Source organism: Schistocerca serialis, unplaced genomic scaffold (assembly GCF_023864345.2).
Source record: "Schistocerca serialis cubense isolate TAMUIC-IGC-003099 unplaced genomic scaffold, iqSchSeri2.2 HiC_scaffold_1246, whole genome shotgun sequence".
Taxonomy (NCBI): Eukaryota; Metazoa; Arthropoda; class Insecta; order Orthoptera; family Acrididae; genus Schistocerca; species Schistocerca serialis.
Window position 1 is genome coordinate 72501 of NW_026047454.1, and position 7500 is coordinate 80000.

The 7500-nt window shown below is 55.3% G+C and overlaps 2 non-coding genes across 2 annotated transcripts; both read right to left on the reverse strand.

Moving 5' to 3' along the window:
• Positions 1-1310: 1310 nt before the first annotated feature.
• On the reverse strand, positions 1311-1465 carry LOC126436780 (5.8S ribosomal RNA). Its single transcript, XR_007580915.1, has one exon. It is a non-coding gene; the product is annotated as a 5.8S ribosomal RNA (ribosomal RNA).
• A 353-nt stretch (positions 1466-1818) lies between these two features.
• Positions 1819-3727, reverse strand: LOC126436809 (small subunit ribosomal RNA). The gene has a single exon (XR_007580940.1). It is a non-coding gene; the product is annotated as a small subunit ribosomal RNA (ribosomal RNA).
• Positions 3728-7500: the final 3773 nt, after the last annotated feature.

A 7500-nucleotide genomic window follows, 5' to 3' on the forward strand; every position in this document is an offset into this window, starting at 1 on the left:
TACGCTCTAGGTGCGCCTCACCTCGCAATGAGGACGAGACGCCCCGGGAGTGCGGAGGCCGCCGCCCCGTGAAGGGCGGGGAAGCCCCATCCTCCCTCGGCCCGCGCAAGGCGAGACCTTCACTTTCATTACGCCTTTAGGTTTCGTACAGCCCAATGACTCGCGCACATGTTAGACTCCTTGGTCCGTGTTTCAAGACGGGTCGTGAAATTGTCCAAAGCTGAAGCGCCGCTGACGGGAGCGATTATTCCGCCCGAGAGCATCCCGAGCCAACAGCGGCGCGGGTCCGGGGCCGGGCCAGGTAGGTCCGTCATCCGGGAAGAACCGCGCGCGCTTGCCGGGAGCCCGAGCGCCCAAAGGGGCGAATCGACTCCTCCAGATATACCGCCGGGCAGCCAGCCAGGACACCGGGGCTCTGCCCAACAGACGCGAACCGAGGCCCGCGGAAGGACAGGCTGCGCACCCGGGCCGTAGGCCGGCACCCAGCGGGTCGCGACGTCCTACTAGGGGAGAAGTGCGGCCCACCGCACACCGGAACGGCCCCACCCCGCGGCGAGTGGAAAGGCAACCGGACACGACCCCGCCGCGGATTGCTCCGCGCGGGCGGCCGGCCCCATCTGCCGAGGGCGGAGGCCAGTGGCCGGATGGGCGTGAATCTCACCCGTTCGACCTTTCGGACTTCTCACGTTTACCCCAGAACGGTTTCACGTACTTTTGAACTCTCTCTTCAAAGTTCTTTTCAACTTTCCCTCACGGTACTTGTTCGCTATCGGTCTCGTGGTCATATTTAGTCTCAGATGGAGTTTACCACCCACTTGGAGCTGCACTCTCAAGCAACCCGACTCGAAGGAGAGGTCCCGCCGACGCTCGCACCGGCCGCTACGGGCCTGGCACCCTCTACGGGCCGTGGCCTCATTCAAGTTGGACTTGGGCTCGGCGCGAGGCGTCGGGGTAGTGGACCCTCCCAAACACCACATGCCACGACAGGCGGCCGCCTGCGGGGTTCGGTGCTGGACTCTTCCCTGTTCGCTCGCCGCTACTGGGGGAATCCTTGTTAGTTTCTTTTCCTCCGCTTAGTAATATGCTTAAATTCAGCGGGTAGTCTCGCCTGCTCTGAGGTCGTTGTACGAGGTGTCGCACGCCACGCCGCCAGCCGGCTGTGCACGCTACCGAGTAAGTACCGGTATGCGAACCGCCAGGCGACGGGCGCGCATCGCACGTTTAAGGAGACGCGGCCGGCCCCACAGGCGGCCACGACACTCCCAGGTCAGCGAAGCGGGGCAAACGCCGCGCGCTTCAGTATACGTAGCCGACCCTCAGCCAGACGTGGCCCGGGAACGGAATCCATGGACCGCAATGTGCGTTCGAAACGTCGATGTTCATGTGTCCTGCAGTTCACATGTCGACGCGCAATTTGCTGCGTTCTTCATCGACCCACGAGCCGAGTGATCCACCGTCCTGGGTGATCTTTTCATAGTTTCCACCATCTCTTTCGAGACAGTTGCATAGGCGGGACTGAGGCGTGTGGCGGCCCTGTTCCAGCGTTCAGTGTCCAACGGCCTCACGGCCGATGGGCGTCGTACGGCTCCACACCGGAGCGGACAGGCAGTCGGGCGAAAGTCATTCAAAACCGGCGCCAGGCGCCAGGTGCCGCAGGCCAGCCGCTCCAGCGCTTCAGCGCTCGTACCACACAACATTGCCGTTAGTTTTGAGACGAACGCGTGGTTCCGCACGCGGCGCACGGCTACTGCGAGCCGTACAGGTAGCTGCGTGTTGCGCGACACGACACGCACATCGAAAGACATGCAGTCTAGTCGGTAATGATCCTTCCGCAGGTTCACCTACGGAAACCTTGTTACGACTTTTACTTCCTCTAAATGATCAAGTTTGGTCATCTTTCCGGTAGCATCGGCAACGACAGAGTCAATGCCGCGTACCAGTCCGAAGACCTCACTAAATCATTCAATCGGTAGTAGCGACGGGCGGTGTGTACAAAGGGCAGGGACGTAATCAACGCGAGCTTATGACTCGCGCTTACTGGGAATTCCTCGTTCATGGGGAACAATTGCAAGCCCTAATCCCTAGCACGAAGGAGGTTCAGCGGGTTACCCCGACCTTTCGGCCTAGGAAGACACGCTGATTCCTTCAGTGTAGCGCGCGTGCGGCCCAGAACATCTAAGGGCATCACAGACCTGTTATTGCTCAATCTCGTGCGGCTAGAAGCCGCCTGTCCCTCTAAGAAGAAAAGTAATCGCTGACAGCACGAAGGATGTCACGCGACTAGTTAGCAGGCTAGAGTCTCGTTCGTTATCGGAATTAACCAGACAAATCGCTCCACCAACTAAGAACGGCCATGCACCACCACCCACCGAATCAAGAAAGAGCTATCAATCTGTCAATCCTTCCGGTGTCCGGGCCTGGTGAGGTTTCCCGTGTTGAGTCAAATTAAGCCGCAGGCTCCACTCCTGGTGGTGCCCTTCCGTCAATTCCTTTAAGTTTCAGCTTTGCAACCATACTTCCCCCGGAACCCAAAAGCTTTGGTTTCCCGGAGGCTGCCCGCCGAGTCATCGGAGGAACTGCGGCGGATCGCTGGCTGGCATCGTTTATGGTTAGAACTAGGGCGGTATCTGATCGCCTTCGAACCTCTAACTTTCGTTCTTGATTAATGAAAACATACTTGGCAAATGCTTTCGCTTCTGTTCGTCTTGCGACGATCCAAGAATTTCACCTCTAACGTCGCAATACGAATGCCCCCGCCTGTCCCTATTAATCATTACCTCGGGTTCCGAAAACCAACAAAATAGAACCGAGGTCCTATTCCATTATTCCATGCACACAGTATTCAGGCGGGCTTGCCTGCTTTAAGCACTGTAATTTGTTCAAAGTAAACGTGCCGGCTCACCGAGACACTCAATAAAGAGCACCCTGGTAGGATTTCAACGGGGTCCGCCTCGGGACGCACGAGCACGCACGAGGCGGTCGCACGCCTTCGGCTCGCCCCACCGGCAGGACGTCCCACGATACATGCCAGTTAAACACCGACGGGCGGTGAACCAACAGCGTGGGACACAAATCCAACTACGAGCTTTTTAACCGCAACAACTTTAATATACGCTATTGGAGCTGGAATTACCGCGGCTGCTGGCACCAGACTTGCCCTCCAATAGATACTCGTTAAAGGATTTAAAGTGTACTCATTCCGATTACGGGGCCTCGGATGAGTCCCGTATCGTTATTTTTCGTCACTACCTCCCCGTGCCGGGAGTGGGTAATTTGCGCGCCTGCTGCCTTCCTTGGATGTGGTAGCCGTTTCTCAGGCTCCCTCTCCGGAATCGAACCCTGATTCCCCGTTACCCGTTACAACCATGGTAGGCGCAGAACCTACCATCGACAGTTGATAAGGCAGACATTTGAAAGATGCGTCGCCGGTACGAGGACCGTGCGATCAGCCCAAAGTTATTCAGAGTCACCAAGGCAAACGGACCGGACGAGCCGACCGATTGGTTTTGATCTAATAAAAGCGTCCCTTCCATCTCTGGTCGGGACTCTGTTTGCATGTATTAGCTCTAGAATTACCACAGTTATCCAAGTAACGTGGGTACGATCTAAGGAACCATAACTGATTTAATGAGCCATTCGCGGTTTCACCTTAATGCGGCTTGTACTGAGACATGCATGGCTTAATCTTTGAGACAAGCATATGACTACTGGCAGGATCAACCAGGGAGCTGCGTCAACTAGAGCTGAGCAGCCGGCCGCCCGGGAGTGTGTCCCGGGGGCCCGCGCGAACACGCAAGCGTCCGCTCAATTATTCTGCAAACAGGAGGAGGCTGAGCTCCCCTGCACAACACACCTCGAAACCCTCTCAGGTCCCGGCGGCGCGCAGCGCCGTCCTAAGTACTTGGTCGGGTTCGAGAGAGGCGCAATCGCCCGGAGTTAGGCGAGTAGACGCTTTAGGTGCGACCACCCGTGCTCCCAACTGAGCTTGCCGCTGCCGACAGAGGCCCGGGAGCGTGCTGTCGTGGCATTGCCGGCGGGAGACAACACGCGCCACCTACGGTGACCGGCAGCTCCAACGCCAGCGCCACAGAAGGACAAAAGCCCCACTTGGGTGCCGAAGCGAACTCTCCCAGCACAGCGCACGCGCCAACACGTCCGCACAGCTGCGATACAAACCACCTGCGAGAACCGCTGGGGCGACCGAGCAGCAGACGGCGTCGCGGCGCCGAGCGCCGGGCGGCGGCGCATCCTCAGCGCACACAGTCCTCAATCGGACCAGCACACTGCAGATGGCCACCGCGCTTCGCACCGGGCCCGCGAGGACCTACTTTGGCCGCAAGGCGCCGCGAGCAGGGGGCGCCGGCGCGCAGCTGCGCCGCCTGCCGCGTCCGTCGGCCGGCGCGCCTGCCACTGGCCGCCCCCACCAGCCGGCTGTAGCGCGTGCGCCCACGCACCGCGCTGCCAGCACGCCGGGCGGCCCCCCCTCACCGGCCGGGGACGGTCCCACCCAGCCACCGCCGCGTATCGCCTCACACCCAGATCCCCTTTCACGTTCGTGGGCATGGTGGGTCCCCTTTCACGTTCGTGGGCATGGTGGGTATCCATGAAACAACCGGTTAATAGCTCGACCGATCGTCGCCAACACTGATTCACCTCTAGCGAGAACAACCGCACCACAACGGGTTACCAGTTGTTCATTTGCGTAACGTCACCAGCAAACGTAGACGTCCATCGCCATTTGCAACGAGTATTGCATGCCTGTGTCAGGTGTCACAACACACTACGTCTGCCCACATAGACGCAACAACATGTGCACGCCTAGAGAACACGTGGAAGGTAGCCCCCGTACGTATGCGGTGTCCATTGCGCGAACGACTGTCAGCCGGCCTCTGCAGCATGTCGCAGATGTGGAACGCGGTGCAACATGCTATCACAGTGTGTGAGAAGAGACGACTACGTCCGAATACACGCTCCACTACATCAACAGACTGCTCATGCTGATCGCCATCCAGGGCGTCCGTTCCTCCCACACGTCTGAATGGCGTACCACACTGCAATCCAGCTCCTAAAGGGAGACGACACGTAGCTGCGTCCACAATATTTGGACTGTATGGTCCGCCGTTGCTAGGCGCAGTCGTCGTACGGTCACACATGTGCCACGATGTATCATTCAGTACATACGGACCAATGTGCAGCACAGTTTGTGGGTTTTGCGTACATCCGCGGACAGGTGACAGGCCGTACCACAACGTAGGCTGAGTACGTCGGCATGCGAAGGGCATTGAACATGCAAACTTCTCAACGACCAGCTTGCGAAGGCAGGGGGGAAGGGGGGGGGGCATGTACGTCCTGCTGCTATCCACATTACAGTGTATAGCAGGAGCATGTGGAAAGTCAGCAACACTTGCAAGGTGTTTAACATGACGCGATACACAGGGGACCGGGCAGTGCGAATAGCGAACTATATTGCGAGGGTTGCGGTTAGGCAACACTACACTAATTTAACGAGTTGCATAACAATTACAGAGCAGGTTCAGCGACAACGTGCGTCAGGTTAAGGCGCAATATAGGTTAGGTTGAGGCGCAATATGGGTTACGTTAAGGCACAAATTAGGTTACGTTAAGGCACAAATTAGGTTACGTTAAGGCACAAATTGGGTTACGTTAAGGCACAAATTGGGTTACGTTAAGGCACAAATTGGGTTACGTTAAGGCACAACATGGGTTACGTTAAGGCACAACATGGGTTACGTTAAGGCACAACATGGGTTACGTTAAGGCACAACATGGGTTACGTTAAGGCACAACATGGGTTACGTTAAGGCACAACATGGGTTACGTTAAGGCACAACATGGGTTACGTTAAGGCACAACATGGGTTACGTTAAGGCACAACATGGGTTACGTTAAGGCACAACATGGGTTACGTTAAGGCACAACATGGGTTACGTTAAGGCACAACATGGGTTAGGTTAAGGCACAACATGGGTTAGGTTAAGGCACAACATGGGTTAGGTTAAGGCACAACGTAAGTTAGGTTAAGGCACAACGTAAGTTAGGTTAAGGCACAACGTAAGTTAGGTTAAGGCACAACGTAGGTTAGGTTAAGGCACAACGTAGGTTAGGTTAAGGCACAACGTAGGTTAGGTTAAGGCACAACGTAGGTTAGGTTAAGGCACAACGTAGGTTAGGTTAAGGCACAACGTAGGTTAGGTTAAGGCACAACGTAGGTTAGGTTAAGGCACAACGTAGGTTAGGTTAAGGCACAACGTAGGTTAGGTTAAGGCACAACGTAGGTTAGGTTAAGGCACAACGTAGGTTAGGTTAAGGCACAACGTAGGTTAGGTTAAGGCACAACGTAGGTTAGGTTAAGGCACAACGTAGGTTAGGTTAAGGCACAACGTAGGTTAGGTTAAGGCACAACGTAGGTTAGGTTAAGGCACAACGTAGGTTAGGTTAAGGCACAACGTAGGTTAGGTTAAGGCACAACGTAGGTTAGGTTAAGGCACAACGTAGGTTAGGTTAAGGCACAACGTAGGTTAGGTTAAGGCACAACGTAGGTTAGGTTAAGGCACAACGTAGGTTAGGTTAAGGCACAACGTAGGTTAGGTTAAGGCACAACGTAGGTTAGGTTAAGGCACAACGTAGGTTAGGTTAAGGCACAACGTAGGTTAGGTTAAGGCACAACGTAGGTTAGGTTAAGGCACAACGTAGGTTAGGTTAAGGTACAACATAGGTTAGGTTAAGGTACAACATAGGTTAGGTTAAGGTACAACGTAGGTTAGGTTAAGGCGCAATGTCGGTTAGGTTAAGGTACGATATAGCTTAGGTTAAGGTACACATTGTTGTAGGGAAAGGTGTATTTGGGGGGGGGGGGCGGCGGCAGGTTCGTTGATAGTGATTATCGTAAGTGCATGCCTGCGGGATCATCCGATTTGTCACGTCAGGATGCACTTGTGGCTCATGACAGGCGGCGCTCCGATTCCAAGGTTGTGGCAGATCTGTGTCTTTCATTCCTGCCATTGTTTGTGTACTGTGACAGGAGGCAGTATGGTGATGTTGGGTGCACCCCTGTGTAGGACATGTGTGGGTGTTCGTGGCTTAGCTGAGCAATGGCGGATGTCGGAAGGGTGGGATATTCTGTTTTCTGGGTGGACCTCCCGGTCTGGTTATGATAGTGTGGATTGTGTAATGTGGCGGAGAGGATGCACCGGATGTTCTTCCATGCTGGTGGTTAGATATTGTGTGTGTGCCTGTTAGAGGCAGAGAGTAGTGTGTGATAGTGTCTGGCTGACGTGTGGTTCTCATTGTGTGCAGAGTCTTTCAGCATGTATAGGGACGGTTGTATATATTATCTGTATTCTGATGGCTCTGCATTTATTACTAATCAGTGCCGTGTATACGGTTACTCTGGTTCCAGTCGAAACTGTTCTATCTCTGTACATTAGTGACACTGCGGCTCCACTATGTTGCTGCCCCTGTCGGCCGTTTCCCCCAGTG